The sequence below is a fragment of the Tenrec ecaudatus genome, chromosome 5 (genome assembly GCF_050624435.1).
Source record: "Tenrec ecaudatus isolate mTenEca1 chromosome 5, mTenEca1.hap1, whole genome shotgun sequence".
NCBI lineage: Eukaryota > Metazoa > Chordata > Mammalia > Afrosoricida > Tenrecidae > Tenrec > Tenrec ecaudatus.
In genome coordinates, this window is record NC_134534.1 from 89,587,476 (window position 1) to 89,605,619 (window position 18,144).

The following is an 18,144-nucleotide window of genomic DNA, read 5'->3' on the forward strand; positions in this document are numbered from 1 at the left end:
TCCAGTGGCTTAATAGTTAAGCAGTGGACTACTATCCTCAAGGTCAGCAGTTCAAATCTACCAGCCTGCTCCATGGGAGAAATGCAGGGTTTTTACTCCCATGAACAGTTACCGTCTCAGATACCTGCAGGGGAAGTTCCACCCTAACCTATAGGGTTGCGATGAGCCAGCATTAACTCGATGACAGTGAGGGGGTTTGAATGGTGAAGAAATGGAGTAGGATGGGGAACATTGAATACTTTAGGGTTTGTTGTTGTTTTAAAGAAAAGCTTATAGTTAGTTCAAGGATCATGTGTTGCCCTTTAGGGGTGGGTGTTTTGCAGTCCAGTCTGTTGGGGCACCATGCCCTGGCCCGAAAGTCCACCTTCAGCACTCCTTGGGGACCTCGCTGCTCCATTCCCTTGCAGTTCTGTTGCACTCCTTAGTGTTTTGCTTCCGTGTGGCGGGATCAGATTGGGTGCAATTCCCACACTGTGTCTCCGGTGTTGTTCTCTGTAGAGCTATGGATCAGTGAGGGGCGTCATGTCTCATAGTGGGGCTGGCCATGTGGTCCTCTCTGTGGACTGGCTGCTCTAATTGGGGTCATTGTCCTCAAGGCCTGGTAGGCCAGGCTGTGCTCCATTCTCTCCTCCTCCCCCTTCATCTGCTCCCGTGTGCTCCCTTTCCTGGAGCTGCAGATTCAATGCCGTCTTTTGAAATAAGTTCTTCTGCGGGGAGGGGCAGGTGTCCACTTAGTAGTTGGGATTGGGGTTGGCCCCCCAGTACTTTAGGTTTTTATATTGCATTACCTGCACACCTCAACTCTTGAAACACTCTAAACATCTGTATTTTCACCAGTCTTGTTTTCTCCACTTTGGAAAAACACTTTTCTATTAATATAATACATATTCTTCTAATCCACTTTATTAGATTTTTACATATATGTGTGTGTGTTAGATTACCTATCTAGAGAATCAAAACCAGTTATACTCATATATGCGTAAGAAAGAAATTTATATCCAGAGGTTATTTTCAATCAAGAAGGCAGCCCAGTTCAACTCAAGTGTGGAGGTCTGATTTAGGCAGAGCCCTCTTCAGACTTACATAGCTGCAGACTGGTGGCACAGAAAGGTGAAGGTGGATGCAGGAAGATCACAGGGCAGTGGTCTTGTGAATTCAAGGTTGATGGATGGCAGGCAGGTCAATAGCTCAAGGGGTTAGGCAGCCCACATGGGACCATCCATGGAGCAGACAGAGTCCCAGTGAGAAAGTGAAAGGAAAGAGGGAGAAAAAAATCCCTCTTATAAAAAGGCCACAACACCAAGGAGGTATCATCAGACTGTGACCTGATTGACAGATTGCACTCCACCCCTACACTTTCACACAGGTACAAGTTAACATAAAATTTAACTGCCACAGACAACCCTTGCCAACTTAACATTTGCATACAACCCTTTAGCCATATGCAATCTCTAAAGAAAGACAATAATAAAATATTTGCAGTTAATGGGACACAGCAAAAGCATGAACAATTGAAAATGCACTAACTCATTTAAATCGTATATTCCATAAGTGAACAAAACAAAAATATTTTATAACTAACGATTGCATTTTGTGAACATCTATACCTGAATCCTAAATTTCTATCAATATCTTCCCCAACCCATCAAAGTTTGAAGTCAGTCACTTCCTGGCTTTATCACCCATATTTTGAGTATCTAGTTTCTAAACTGCCCATTTCTATCAACCCAGTGCTCTTAGGAGACAAGTATGTTCTTGGATGGGAAGCACCTTCATTCCATTAGAACCTATGTGTCAACATTCATAAGCACAGTCAAATGTAAAGCCATGTATCCATTCAGTCAGCAAGCAATGTGCACCAGTTAACAGGGTGCATCTTCTTTATATGGTCAGGTTCTGGTCAACTAAGTCCTAGCCATTCCAAGTTAGGTCCATCGCAAGTTAGGGAGTTTCCCATGACTCCCCCACTTCATACCACTGGCTAGGTTGTGCCATAGGCTCAAGTTTCTGTGAAACTCTTTAAATTTCAGACCAGCCAACCTGTTTTTGTCTCTCCTTGAATCCCTGTGAGCCAGGTCCATCTACAGGTGTCAGTGGCTGGACTCAACTTAGCTCTCTACTACTCTTCTACTCGCCAAGTGAATCCAGGTGGTCAGCCAGGGCATCCCAAGCTCCCCACAATCCTAGAAGGCACTGATGGGCACAGACTTTTTTGACCTAACTGCAACCACAGGCAAACTGCTTCCTCAAAGTTTAAAAAGCCAATCATTTTTTTACCCCTCAGGTCTCCGAACAATTCTAGTCGCAAGTCTTTTCAAATGCAAATGCCCTGGTGCTCAAGGCACTGGGTGGAGTTTAACCTTAAAAAAACAAACAACAACAACAACAAACCTTCTCTTTGCAGGCAATTCCTAATGTCTCTTTAATAAAAGTAATCATAAAAGCTGAAGGTGGGCATGCATACAAGCTCTCTCTAGTCATAATTTCCAATCAATATAAACCCAGTACAGCAAGATCCTAAACACGGTTTGGTTTTTTTTTCCATTCATTCAAGTTCTATGGTCTCTCAGACTATCTCATTTCTATGTGTTTGTCTCTGGACTACTGGCCAAGGGGAATTCGGTAGACCTGGTCTTCTGGCAACTATCTTGTCTAAGCAGCTTGGATTTGCCTCTGAGAAGATTGAAAATCACTCCTCCCACCATTCCCCTCCCCCAAGTTGTAATGTAAAATCCATTGTATTCCTATTACATTCGCTGCAAAGATAAATCAAAGCTAGTCCAGAGAGAAAGAAAAGGAGTTTAGTCTGCAGTTCCAGGGCGAGATTCATGGATTCAGCAGGTAGTCATGGAATTCCCGCTGCCCTGGAGGGAGGAGAGAGCAGAGGAAGAAGGAGATGGGAGTCCTGAACTCCCTGAAGAACTCCACAGTAGAAACAACCAATAATAGCTCTTTAGAATCAAAGGTTTCACTTCCCAAGCCCTTCCTGAAGCCAGTTGAGTAAACTCTGGCCATAGCTGACCGCCTCTGCCTCTCTCAAAGGAGATAGGAAATCCAACTCCACCTGAGTGCAGAGGTCAGACAAGCCTCCACGTTCCCTACTCAGGATTTGTTTATCTAGAACCCCACACCCATGGTACCAAATTGTGTTAGGTTAGATTGTCTACAAACAAAACCAACAACAGTCATATGTATACAAAAGAGCTTTAGATAAACAAATAATTTTATATCCAGAAGGTCCTGTCCCACTCAAGCCCATGGGTCCAATACTAGCGAGAGTCATTTTCAAACTCAAGTAACTGCAAGCAGGCGACACAAAGATGAAGCAGGATGCAAAGAGAGCACAGGCTAGGAAGTGCAGGGTGGAAAGACAGCAGAGTTCACAGCTCCCAGGGCCCGGTGGCCATAATGAGACCACCCCTGGTGACAGACACACAGACTCGGGGAGGAAGAAGGCAAAGGGCCAGGGGGAAAGAAGTTCCCAGTGTTTCTCTTTAAAAAAGGCCACACCAACACATACCATCAGGCTGTGACCTGGTTGATAGATTGGACTCCATCCCAATACTTTCACACAGTTGACAGAAAATCTAACTGCCACTATATCCAAATACAGAAATGCATATTTTGTGTTTATGAGTTTTCAAATTTTACAAACACAACATTGTTCGATAATTCCCATTTAGATCTTTTGCTTTTGTCAGTCACACAAATTTTGAGATTGATTAGTTGCCTTCCGAATATTGTGTTGTGTGTTCAAATGAATGACAGCCACTATAATGTCTTGATAATTCAGGAGAGTCTTTATTTGGTTATAATCGGACTGCTAGAATCTAAAAGTGATTCTTTGATTGCAGTCCCAAGTCTACATTTCAGTTCATCTTCAAAGGCAAAAAACTCATTTATCCTTTGTCTAAGACTTAAGCAAGTGTGGACAGAAGCAGAAAACAAAATTAATGTTATTGTTCTTTAGGATTTAGGAGCATTACAGGGTACAGCATTGATTATAATATTCTGGTAACTTCAAGAAGAGCAAGCATATACAGGTACATTCCTTATCATAAAAGAAACAATACCAAAAATGACTATAACATCCTAGTTACCATAACAAGATTAACTATATCATTCAGATTACAACATCAAAAAGAACAATATTAAAACAAGTGATATATTGAAGAATAGTTGAAACTAATGGTAGTGTTGAGAACCTGGGTACTGAGAGGACATTCTAAAATCAGTCACTAGTGGGATTTCATGAAATGGGAGAGGGAAGGAGGCAGGTCATTCAGCAACTTAAAAAATGGAGTTTCTTTTGCTTGTCTGCCTCAGCTGGACAGCCTAGGTTTCCATCTTGCCACATTTCAGGTATCACTTTCTGAACTTAGTAATGATAGACACCAAACTCACTATAAACTCTCAGATATATTTTTCTCCATACTTGAAAAACATCCTAGATAACGAGGAATGGATGAAAGGGCGCTGAGCTCTGATCTGACTATTCCCTGCTGGTACGGGGCAACAGGGGAGGGCTATGGGCTGGAATGGTTTGGATCAACATTGGCAGGTAGGGGGCTGTAAGGATGTAACAAATGCTGGTTAGCAGTTAGATTGGATATGTCTTTCATTCATTCTTGAAGGAACTTAAAAGGACAATGGGGTAAAAGTAACAGCAAGCAAATTATTATCAGGGGCATGACCCAGGACATAACAGGGTTTTGGAACCCGGAGGTGGTTGTTGCATTGCCCCAGTGGTGATTTCTGATATCTTTGGCCATGTTTTTTAACACCTTAACATTTTGTTCAACCACTCCCAACTCATTAATATAGTAACAGCACTTTTCTCCTAGAAACATGCACGTACCTTCCTTGTAAGCTGTTAACAGATCTAATGCATGATGGTTTTGGAGGGTTACCTGTGCCAGGGATTTATGCTGTACCTGAGTATTAACAGTTACATTATGTCTGCAAACTCCATGCAGAGAAAAGCCATCCACGTTTTGATTTGTGAGGTCATAGACTAGCTGTGGCTCTGTCGTCTCCCCATGTGACTGGGGAACTATCATGTCGCCTCCCCATGTGACCGGGGAACTATCAGTTTGATATCCTTCACATTTCCCACATTGTAATTCTCAACGGGGGAGATGGTGGTCCAGTCAGAGTCTAATTAGTCTTCGGCCAATCCCAGCAGGGCCTACAGCCGGTCAGGAATTGGAAGGACCACCCCCCTGCATGGAGATGCACAGGGCCTGTTGCTTTTCCAAGGACAGTCTGACTGCCAGTGTCCACTTGGACTGCATACCGGGCAGGGTTTGGTTAGAGCTGCAGGCCTAGGGCACTCCCGTGACAAGTGCGCTTCTTCTCCACACTTGAAGCAGGCACTAGGTGGTGGGTGGTGTTCCCATATACCCCAGCCCCATGCTGCCCCTTTGAGGCCATGGGGGATCCTTGGTTGGCCTTTGGGCTGCTACTAAGGCTTGGGTTTGAAAATGTACCTTCTGCCAGAACCAGGCTTCACAGGCTGACTCTGCCTGCTCCTCACGGCTGTTAACAACCTTGAATGCCATATTCATTAAATCTCAAACTGGGGTTTGAGGGCCTTTGGGGTTAAAGCATTAGTAAATTGGCTTAAGATGGGGGGTGGACTTTTGTCAGGCTTTTGAGCAATCTCCCTAAGTTTATTAAAATTTACCTCTATATATGAAATGGCCTAAGGCCCGACCAGGACACACTGAAGCATTTTATCACGGTGGGCACATACGTCTCTACCTGCTTCATTGTCAATTTGATAACCCTAACCAGGTTTTTGTCTGGGACCCTCCCAGGTCAAAGTCGGTTATATGGATTTTGTTAGAGCGCTGCTGAACAGTGAGAAAAATGCATTCCCTCTTAGGAAAGGATGACAAAAATATCGTGCCAGGACAAATCATAAGCTTGAGTTAAATATCAAAACTCCTTAATATAGGTGGTGGGATAATTATAAAGGAGCTTAAATGCATTTCAATCTGAGATAAATCAGTGAGAGAGAAGGGAACATGAACTGGACCACTCTCAGTCCCGGCCACTTTCTGGAGCGGACAAAGGAGAAGGGGGGTTCTGCAGTTGTGGGTGCTTGCTACCTGGTGGGGTGAGTGCAGACTTGGGTTCCTCTAGCGAGGTGAGTAGATGAGGAGAAGGATGCGGGGGGGGGGGGGGGGGGGGACTCTGGTGGCCAGAATAGGGAGGGAGGTGAGTAGGAGGGGAACAAGGTGCTCAGGCAGGTCTGTAAAGGTAGACACAAGAAGGGGGTGCAGAAGCAGGAGGAGAGGAGGGATTTTCTTTAGTCAAGAGGACTTGGGAAGGGGAGCAGGAAATACAGAGAGAGGGATGGGAGTACAGAGAAAAGAAGGCCGGCACATGCGAAACTTCAGACTATTTGTGATTCACTGGCAGAAATTGTTGAGATTTTGGAGGATGATGAAATCAAAAGTGCGATGAGCGATTAAAGTTGTTACTTCCTGGAGATTTCTGACCCCTTCCTCCTTTTGGCCTCAGGGTGGTGACCACAGCTTGGGCTTCTGGCGAGCTCCCTCCGGATTTGCACACTGCTTTTCTATCTGGGAGAGGTGGGTGCATAAGGAGGGAGCTGGGTTGGGGAGAGAGAGAGATACTCCAGAGAGTCCGAGGGTCTGGCTCTGCGGAGGGGACAGGTGCTGGGGGCACAGTTGCCTTAACTTTGGGGAATTGAGGGGGTAGCAGAGGAAGGTGATTGTGAGGGGGCACTCAAAATATGTGGGAGGCTTTACTGGGGGTGCAGACAAGGAGTCAAGGTGTTCAGAGAAAGACGAGGGGGAATACTGTTAGGGGCCTGATTAAGAGAGTGTTTGGCTAAGAGAACTTGAACAGGGTGACAGGTAGTAGAAAGGGACAGAAGCAACGAAAGAAAAAGACCTGAACATATGGGACTTCTGACCATTTGTGAGTTTGCTGACAAAAATTGTCGAGGTCACAAAGAATGTTAAAATCGAAAGTGCCATTGAGACTCATTATCCAATCAGTATTAAGGCCAACTTTGGTTATAGAAAAAGAGCAGGCGTTTTGGGCGGAGATCAGGAGCCAAACCCAATTCAGTAAGGTTGGCTAGTAGGCACCCCAAAGGACTGTCCTTAGGGTCTTGGGCAGAGGACTTCCCATAGTGTCTCAAACTGCAGGGGCTAGGGACAGAGGAGAAGGGTGTCACCTGGTCCCCGTTCGCAACTGTCAGTTAGAAAGTGGTCTGGTAACCTTGGGGGTGTCCCGGTCAGACTTGAGGACCCAGGGGAGAGTCCTGGACTCTCTGGAACAGGAATGTTCCCTGGCGCAGGCCTATGGCTTTTGTCCAGCAGATAGGGACCTTGGATCAGAGAGAGACACAATGGAAGCAGAGGAGGGGGAGGTGGGTCTGACTTTATGGCTGGTAAAATGGAGGTTGTTCAGAGGCCTTTGTTCAAGGTGCTAGGAAAGGCAAGCAGAAAATTTTAGAGAAAGTACCACAGAGCCACAAACGCAAAACACACAAATAGGTAGAAAAGGCTCAATTGCCTTTGCACCTCAGTCCAGTCTGAAGGTGCAGTGACTGCCAGACCCAGAGCCAGAAGTCTTGTTAGTGGAAGCAATCCCAGAAAGTAAACACGGAGACAAAGGGCTGAGGGCCACATGAGATAAGATAGACAGGAGAAACTGTCCTTATCGTTGCACCAATTCCGGGGAAAGACAGTTATTTCCAGCTCCTCTTAGTACTGGGGTGGAAGTATAATCCCCTTCTGCAGCGCTCTGAAAAATGGGGACACTATGGTCCCATATGAGTTTGCTGGTCCTCAGAGTCTGACAAGACAAGCAATAACAGAATGAACATACACAGAGAGATACTGACCATAAATCACCCAACCAGGCGGGCCCCAGAGGTTCTAGAGGAGAAGAGAGGTGGGCTACATCCCTGCTGAAGCAGGGCCGGGATGGCACAGAACCCGTGCTCCTACCTCTCCCCAGTTTCAGCACCAAATGTAAAGGTGAAACTGAGACATGAGGAGACAAACTAAGTATAAGGTAAACTGAGGCACAAGGACATTACTGACAGGAAAAGGGAGAACAGAAACAGAAATTACTTTATTAGCGGAGAAGCTCCCAGAGGAGGTTCCGTAACCTAGGTCAACAGGTCAGGGAAGTTGTGTGTAGCAGCCAAGGACTCGAGTTTTTTAAAGGGTGGTGAGGAATGTGTGGCAATTAGTATATGGAGTCTGGCAACTTCGAGAATTGCTTGCCGACTCCTTATGGCTTTCTTTGAACTTGGAGCATCTGGTCTCACCAGTTACCTTATCTGGCACCATCTGCTGCTGACCTCCGGGACTTGCAGGGAAGTGAGGCCCTGACCTGCTTCAGCTCAGCCCAACCAGTCATTACATCCATGAATACTACATAGATAACTCGTCTTTTAATTTTTAAGATTTATTTGATAGGGCTTTTTTTTTAAGGAATATCTTCTGATTTCTTTGTTGAATAATTTCATAAAATGTTGAGTTTTGGTTCCTGTTGCAAGTACCGTTTCGTTTTCAACAAGTTGTGCTTAGTAAGGAGAGGAATGCAGTTTGACTTTATATGCAGAAATTTTGTTAACAAGAAACTTTGCTGAATACTGAATCTCAGTAGTTTTAGTATAATAGTGATTATGTCATTTCAAATAGAGATATATTTCCTTCTTTTTTAAAATTTACTTTTGTTATTTTTTAAATCGTTTTATTGGGGGCTCCTAGAGCTCTTATCACAATCCATCCATCCATTGTGTCAAGTACATTTGTAGATATGTTGCCATCATCATTTTCAAAACATTTTCTTTCTGCTTGAGTGCTTGGTATCAGCTCATTTCTCCCCTTCCTCCCCCAATCTCCATCCCTCATGAACCCTTGATAACTTATGATTTCTTTTTTTCATATCTTTCACTGACTGCTGTTGCCTTTCATCCATTTTCTGTTATTGGTCCCCCTGGGAGTGGGATATATGTTGACCATTGTGATCAGTCCCCCCCTCCCCCATCTTTGCCTTACCCTCCTGGTATCGCTATTCTCATTATTAGTTCTGAGGGGTTTATCTGTCCTGAATTCCTTGTGTTTCCAGCTCTTATCTGTACCAGTGTACATGCTCTGGTCTAGCTGGATTTGTAAGGTAGAATTGGGGTCATGACAGTGGGGATGGGGGGCAGGAAAACATTAAAGAACTAGAGGAAAGTTGCATGTTTCATCGGTCCTACACTGCACCCTGACTGGCTCGTCTCTTCCTGGTATCCCTTCTGTAAGGGGATGTCCAATTGTGTAGAGATGGGCTTTGGGTCTCCACTCTGCACTCCCCTTCGTTCACATTGATGTGTTTTTTTGTTCTGAGTCTTTGATGCCTGATATCCGATCCCTTCAACACCTCATGATCACACAGGCTGGTGTACTTCTTCCATGTGGGCTTCTTTGCTTCTCAACTAGATGGCCGCTTGTTTATCTTCAAGCCTTTAAGACCATCTGCTCTCTTCACCACATTTGCTTACGTACCTATTTTGTCTTCAGTGATCATGTTGGGAAGGTGAGCATCATAGAATGCCACGTTATTAGAACAAAGTGTTCTGAGGGAGTACATAAGTGGAGACCCAATGTCTGTCTGCTGCCTTAATACTTAACAAATAAATATATGTACATAGATCTTGTTCCCTGTTATTATATATAAATATATTCACATATGTACATGCCTGTATTTAGACCTCTATAAATGTCCTTTGCTATTTCCCTTTGCTTTACTTTACTTTTGTCTCCCGTTCAGTCTTCATTTGGTTTTCAGGAATTCCTCTTGGTTACATTGCACTTGATCAAACCCCAGCAGGCATCCTACACCCTCCTTGCCATCTATTTTAGATCACTTGTTGTTCCCTTGCCCCTGGGTTTGTTGTCACACCACTTCCTTTCCTCCCCTCCCTCTCCCATGTCCACCCCCCACCCTGAACCATTTGGTTCCATTGTTTTCTCCTCTAGATTGTTTATCCCTCCTATCTTATCTAGAGAGATATGTAAAAACAATAATAAACACAAAACCAAAACAACAACAACAAAGAAAACCTATAGTTCCAGGTCTGATAGTTGACCTTTAAGAGTGTTTCCTGGTTGAGTCTGATGAGGTGCTATGCCCTGACCCCAAAGTCTATTTTTGGTTTTCCTCAGGGACTTCATTACTTTGCTCCCCTTGCTGCTCTGTTGCAAGCCCTTAGTGTTTTACACATGTTAGGTGGGGTTAAATGGGGCACAATTCCCGCACTGTGTCTCCAGTGTTGTGCCCTGTAGCTCTATAGGTAAGTGAGGGATGTTACTTCTCATGGTGGGGCCGCCCAATGGTCCTCTCTGCGCATTAGCTGCTCTGAGCCAGAATATCATCCTTGGGGATTGGTGGGCCAGGATGTGTTCCACTCTTTCTTTTTCTTCCATCTTAGTTTTCTCCCATGTGCTCTCATCAGACTCGCCCCTCTCCCTGAACTGTTGCTTCAGTGCTGTCCTCTACAGTGCTTTCTTCAGTGGGAGGGGAGGAGGGTACTGTCCACGTAGCTGGCATTGGGGCTGGCCCTGCAGACCTCTCTGTTGGTTCACTGCTTCATGCCAGTATGTTTTGCATCATGTCTTGGCACCCCAGGTTGAAGTGTGGTCCCTCTCTCCCTCTCTTGTGGAGATATAAACAATACCCTCCCCTTGGGTGGGTTAGTTCCCTGCTCCGCCACTACCATGTTTTTTTTGGTTTGTTTTTCTTTCCTTTTCCCCCTCCTTTTTAGTTGGCTGCCATATGTATCCCTGATTGGGTCTGGCCTTTGCCAGGTTACCTGGACCTCACTCCAGGAATGGACACATATTGTAGCTCTTCTTCTATGCCCCTTTTGCTTTTTAAGGTCACCTCAGTGAACTCATGTTGTACTTGTCCTTTTGTGCTTGGCTTGCTTTGCTGAGCATAATTCCCTCCAATTCTTCCTATGTGGTGATGTGCTTCATGTGTTCATCATTGCTTTTTGGGGATGCATAGTACTCCATTGTATGAATGGACCACAGTTTTTTAATCCATTCATCTGTTGATGGAAATTTGGGTTGTTTCCAACTCCTTGCGATTGTGAACTGTGCCTCAATGAACATTGGAGCACAGATGTCTGGCCGTGGTGTGGTTCTTGCCTCTTCTGTGTATATTCCCAGTAGGAGGGTTGCTGGGTCATATGGTAGATCAATTCTCATCTGTTTTAGAAATTGCCAAATCGATTTCCATGGTGGCTGTATATACCACATATCCACCAGCAGTGGACAAGAGTTCCTATCTCACCACAGCCCCTCCAACACTTGGTTCTTTCTGATTTTTTGAATTGGGCTATCTTTGAGGTGTGAGGTGGTGTCTCATAGTCATTTTAATTTGCATTTCTCTTATGGCTAAAGATTGTGAACATTTTCTCATGTTTACTGGCCATTTGGACTCCTGCTCTTGTGAAACTTCTGTTCAGGTCCTTTGCCCACCTCCTCAGTGGGCAGTTTTTTTCTTATGGTAAGCTACCAGAGTACTGTAGATTTCAGTAATAAGGCCTTTGTCTGATGTGCCATTGCTAATGATGTTTGCCAAATCTGTGGGCTCACTTATTACTCTTGGTGAATTCTTATGATGTACACAGCTATTTTATCTTCAGTATATCGCACTTGTCTTGTTCCAGCTTTAAAGCGAAAATTTGAGACTTTGTTCAATTAAGAATGATTTTTGTAAAAAAAGAAAAGAATGATTTTTGTGGTAAGTTTTTGGTAGATTGTGTTTACCGGATAAAGAACTTTTTCTGTTTATCCAGCAATTATGTAGTACATGCCTAGTAAGTCTAGGCATTTGCATTTGGCAAGCCAGATTAAAAAGATGATCTTTGATCTAATAAAACTTACACATGCTAATTACCTAATTATTTTGATCATATACAAATATTGAACTTTTTCGGATACTTTTTCAGTATCTTTTGATAACATAATTTCCCTCTTAAATCCATTAAGGTGGATTTACATGAATAGAGTTTTTCATCTTGCCATCCTGGTATAATCTTTGCTTGCTTTTGACATGTTTTTATGAAATATATTGTTAGATATGGGGAGTGAATTTTTTCATTTTATTGGGGGTTCTTAGTTACAAAACCATACATCCATTACTTCAAGCAGCCATGTACAATTATTGGCATTGATAATGTCTAAACATTATCTTTCTTCTTGAGCCCTTTGATATCAGCTCCTCTTTTCCCCCTCCCTTCCCCACCCTGCCACTCCCACAAGCCCATAATATATTATGTATAGTTATTATCATGTATGCATACCTTATTCTATCCTTTCACCTACTATCCTGGCAGTCTTCCCCCAGGGAGGTTACTTTGCCATCATTGCTATCCATTGCACTTCCCTCCCTTCCTCCCCCTTCCCTTCCCCTATCCTCCTGGAATCATTGCTCCCATTGCTGTTCAGAGGAGGTTCGTCTTTCCTGAATTCCATATATTGAAAGTGCTTGTCTGTGCCACTGTCTGTACAACAGTCTAGCAGGAATTACGAGTTTGGGCTGAAGCATAATAGTGGGGGGGGAAGGATTAAAGAAATAGAGGAGTGTTTCATCAGTACTAAACTGTCCCCTGGATGCATTTTCTCCTCCATGCATCCCCTCTGTGTGGGGTGGCCAATAGTTAAAGAATTATTTCTTTAGGAGGGCGTTTTGTGAGGGTTAGTTCATAGAAAAATCGGTTTTAGTTGTCTTTGCTGCCTTTGCACTTACCTAGTTTGGGCATGATATAATTATAAACTCACTTCTTAAAATGAAACAGGCTAAGTTCAGTTGTTACCTTTGTTGTATCTGGTTTCTGAGATAGTCAAAGCCACACCAAATAAATCAAATACAATGTGCCGGAGTCCAGCTCCAGGAGGGATGAACTGGATGTCAGAAGGAGGTGTGGAGTCGGAGAACACAGAGGAGACAGACACGAGAGATGTTCTGGTGGAAGCAATCTCTGCTGAGTTCTTCCAAACAGCTTTATTTATGCCATAAAAAGTTTTGCAGACCACTACATAAAAGCAATGCCCTATGATTAGCTCCAAAGTCACCCTTATTGTTTCCACTAAAACCTGATAAAAGACCTGATAAGGTCTGTACCTTTTCCTGTCACTTTCTGTCCTCTTCCTGGTTCTTTCTTCCTGTACTGTTTGTTTTATAGATCACGTGCTGTTCTTGATTGAGGTGTTCAGAAAATTTGGTTAGACCCATATCCTACTCACTGCCCTATTTTCTGCTCACAATGTTCCTTTCCTTGTTGACGAACTTAACACAATAAAACTACCTCATGTTTTATTTCTAAGCCTACATTATTCTAAAAATATCTACAGAGTTAAATGTTGCTCAAATATTTTCCTTTATAAGCCCTCCCATGGTAACTGTTCCATTGTCTTCCTATGTATCTTTTATTTATTGTACTCCTGAGGCATCATGGGGGGCCAAACCACCTGATTCTTTGCCAAAGACTTACTGTTTCCCATTTTAAATATTTTCTATTAATGTTAACCATTCTCTCTTCTTCTATGTAAGACGCTGTCCAAGGTAAAGGGGTGTCAGTTGGGGGAGGCAGTCTATAGGTCCTCTATATCGGGGAGACCAAAAGAGTCCCCACTACCTAATCTGAATGGAATCCAGGGTTTTTTGGTGGGTTTCATTTTCTCCTCTGACCTCATCTTTTGGGTTTGTCCCTCACTCAATTCCCACATATCCTTCTCAGAATTCCCAAAGATGTCTCGCTGTCTAAGCCTCTCCAGTGCCTCAGTTAAGGAAAGCCCCATCATATTGAAGCAAGTTTTACATCTGGTTTCATTCGTACTTCTCAAGACTGCCCTTGCGTCCACTCCAGGTGCGGTAAACATGGCAATGCACAAAATTCCCAAGAATGGAATTAACAACAGTAAAGATTTGAGGGATGTTGGAAACCCTCCTTGGGGAGCTCTGCTCTGCAGATGCTCCTTCCACCAGGCTGGAGCTTTGCTAGACAGCATGGTTGGGATGGCTCCCAACAACGATGCTTTTATTGAAAGGCGGTGACCAGGGGTCACCTATCGCTCTGAGCCTCTTAGCATCAAGCTCAGCGTATAAAGCATAAAACTACACGTCGGGGGGATAATCGATCACTGGCACATTCCCTCAAGGTGGGACAGTCTGGGTAACTTCCAAAGTTTGCAGTCATTAGGGTGAGGATTCCTAGCCACTGTTGACTTCAAAACTGGTCCCGCTGACCAGGGGAGTTTGACTTAGTCAAGCATAAGCAAAAGTTACAGAAGCCAAATGCAGCCAGTGAGTTATTCACTACTAGGCTATTTCACCTCGTCGCAGAAGTCTTCCCATAACCATTTTATTGACTCCCCTCCCTAATCTTCACACAAATTTGTTTTTGCTTTAGGACCCTTACCACAAACGTGAATTCCTGTTGCTAGGAACAAGGGTCCAGAATTGCTTGTTACTGTTTCTGCCAAAGACAAGATCCAGGTTAAGTAGAGAAACTCTAAGTTTTGTTCTGAAAGCATGAGACAGAAGGAAACAGTGCGGTTTTTAGACTGCTTCCAAAGTCCAGTGAAAATCAAGCAGGTGATATACCTTTAAACTATGTGACAAAAAAGCAGATTTTCCTATGACCACAGGAAACAATTGTTACCCAAAACAATGTGACAAAAATAAAAGCAGGTTTCATAATGATCACAGGAAACAATTATCTATACCTTCATTTCTCCAGGGGTACCAGATCACTGTTGTCGGCAACCTAATGCTCCATTGTTTGTCTCCAGGGTGGATGCTTTGTGTCTGACTACTTACCTTCATGGCCTTGGTTATGGCCTTCCCGAGCTAGAACGCTTCTACGTATTAAAAGGAATAAAATAAAAACTCCAGAGGAATTTTTACTTTAAGGGAGGGGAGCTGTTGCATTTTGGATTTCCAAGAAACTAAATCATAAATTATTATATTTCTAGTATTTTGATTAACAGCAGGCTAACCCTATTACTCCTTCTATTGTTCCTGCATTTATTTACTTTTTTGGATTTATTTCTCTCTACTGGGATATAGTCCCCATAAGGGTAGCAACTTTGTTCATTATTGTCTCCCCGGCACTTAGGATAGTGCCCGATGCACTATTCCCCAAATATCAGATCAATGAATGTGTACCCCAACTTCACATTTTTAGAGTTTAAGAAACTAGAGCTCAAGAAGATGAACTGGACGATTAAAGGTATTACGTTTAAAGCCAGATGAGGGAGCACACACAAAATAGATAGAATCAGTCCAAATTCTTTTGAATTTGCTCCCCAATAGTTTAGTTGTTACCTAAAAAAAAAAAAAGTTGAGGAGAGGGTAATATAAGCAATTCTTTAGAATATAAATATTATGGTATAAAAAATTGTAGATAATTTTAAAATGATAAGTTACCATTTATCTAAGTATTACATTTTGCTCTTTGTTCACTGTAGACCAATGATAATATTAAAAACATATGCACTGGTAACAATATATTTATTACACTTTTACAAAGCAATACTGTTAGCTTTCTCGGATGGTTTACCTCAGTTCTTGCTCCTCAACGCTGACAGAGTGCATGCATCAGAAGCACTTTCGTAGTCCGAGGAACTTTTATGAGGGACAGGGAAGTTTCAGCAGTACAGTCTCCGATAGTACACCCCATCTCTGGAAAGCGTGCAAGGCCACATTTGGGGAGGGGGTGGCCGGGCGTGAGGGAGAGACTGAAAAATCTCATGGAAAATGGTTTTTAAGAGGATTCCAAAGAGGAAAAAAAAGAGAGTACCAGCCCTGAGAGGGCACGCACGCGTGTGCACGCAGCACCTATGGGGAGATCCCGCCCTCCAACCTGCAAGAGAGCCCCTGAAAGAGAGTAGTCTGCCCTCAGCCTGTGCGACATACGCCCTCCTCTTCCTGTTAGATGTCTCCGGGGAGAGATATACCTCGGTCCCTGGCTCCACCTGAGAAAGAATTCACCCCGAAGCCTTGTTTGTGATCCAAGTGAGTTTTATGAGAGTCAGAAGTTTCAGGTTTACACAGGCACCCTCCCTAGAAGCTGCTCTAAAGTTCACACAGTGGCCTCCTGGCTCCTGCCTTTTCAATTATTCCACAGGGAGGTAGAGTGGTGGATGACCCTGGTCGACCCCATTGGCTGAATTGAATTTACCTGGCCTACGTGGGCCAATCCAGGTGCAGCACCCACCCAGGTGTACCTCCCTTTCCTGGCTGGAAGCCTGAACCTCTGAGCATGCACAGTGTACCACTCCTTCATGGGCTGGTAGCTCGGACCTCTGAGCATGCTTAATGGATGCCCCAGTCCCTAAGCTAAACTACCTAACATTCCCACTTGGGTGCAGGTCATGGTTCAAGGTGTTGGCTGATCTTAGTGGCTGAGTTTAGGTGCATGTGTGATGTAATGTCGCAGGTGTCCGGTAGGTCTTTCAGAGACAAGAGAAAGAGAGAGTCCTTTAATTAATAGATTTCTTGAGGGAGGTGAAGTTTGTAGGGAACAAGATATCAAAGGAGTTTAGGATAGACAGATAAAGAAGGGTTAGAGCAGGCCCTTTGTCTAAAGCCAGAGAATTGGCTAATTAAAAGGTATAAAGATCTCAAGAGCTGCTATTACATAAAGGAAAAGAAAACTAGGTTTTTAATACAGACCCACCAACAAGCTACAACAGAGTTTGGGGAGGAAAGAGTTAAAAGGCGGTTCTGGTGCCACAGGGGTGCTTCTCGGGCAGAAACTGGCAGAGAAAGGAACCTGGCACCCAGTGGAAAGGTGTCACCCAGAGAGGGAGAGCCAGCGGTTCAGGCTGCGAGTGAGCGGGCTCAGAGGCAAGAGAAAGAGCATAGGATGTTCTCGGGTATTTAAGTGTCTGAGTCATCCATAGATTTTTGTAGATATGATGATTCCCGGGCATCTTTCTGGTGTAAAGGGGAAGCTGAGGCGCGGGGAGACAAAGTACAGGACAAAGGAGAACAGAAACAGAAATAGCTTTATTAGGGGAAGCTCCCCGACGAGGTTCCCTGACGTATGCCCAACAGGTCAGGGAAGTCGTACCCAGCAGTGGGAGTGGGGGCAATTTGTAAAGGGATGGTAAGGAATGTCCGGTATTTGTGGATAGGGTTTGACTGCTCTCAGGATTGCTTGTGGACTCCTTGTGACTTTCTTTGAACCTGGAGCATCTGGTTTTACTTCCTGATACCGGTTATCTGGCTTGCTTTTGACCTTGTGCTTCGGTCAGCCCTTGCCTTCCTGTTCCGGCCCAGACGTCTGGTTGGTACAGATAACTCCAAAAAGCGGCGGGGGCGGGTGGGGTGGGGGGGCACCAGCTTCGGCGAGCTGACGTCACAGCGGCATGTAGATGGGCACAGTAAGCCTTGTAAACAGAAGAAATGTCTGCTGCTGTCCTTAGTAACGCTGCCACCACGATGTGTGCCTAGTGTGTGTGCCCGCGTTGAGCTTCACCAGTGTCTAGGTGACCTGGGTCGGAGCAGGCCCAATTTGGGATTTTCCCCACAGGTGTCTAACATGTGCCTGACTTCTTTGAAACCCCTGTATTGTGGCATGGACAGTTAATTTCCGTAGGCATTCGCTGGAGACAGCCTCCTTTATCCCTAATCTTCCTAACTTTTGATACCAAGATAATGTAATCAGTGTTTCCCAAAGAGGCTCATGCCATCACGGGGTGGGGGTGGCTAGGGGGGTGTTGAAATAACCCACAGGAACTCCAAAAGCAAATACTTACATTCTATCCTGGATTTTGGGCTGTAGAAACAGTGCTAATTGCCAGCTGATGCTACAGTAGGCCAAATAACTTTGCTGCCCTCGGGTTAGATGACCCGGAAGGAATGAAATTGTAGTGATGTGGTTGACAAGTCTTTCAATCACCTCCAAAACGTGGAGCCCTGCCCTTGAACAAGGGACCCTCACAAATAATTGATCACTCCAAATGGCGTAGAAAGACAGGTAACTGAATTATCAGAAGGATAATGGAAAACAATCCCACAGTAATCAGGAATGTATCTGAATGCTTCCCAGTTTGCAAGGATTTCAGTGTTTTTATACTCGATTTG

At 44.2% G+C, this 18,144-nt stretch overlaps 1 protein-coding gene across 1 annotated transcript in view; it reads left to right on the forward strand.

Moving 5' to 3' along the window:
• The window catches only part of SHC3 (SHC adaptor protein 3), a 224,042-nt gene that overhangs the window by 197,995 nt on the left and 7,903 nt on the right, over window positions 1-18,144 (forward strand). The gene's annotated exons all lie outside the window — the stretch shown is intronic.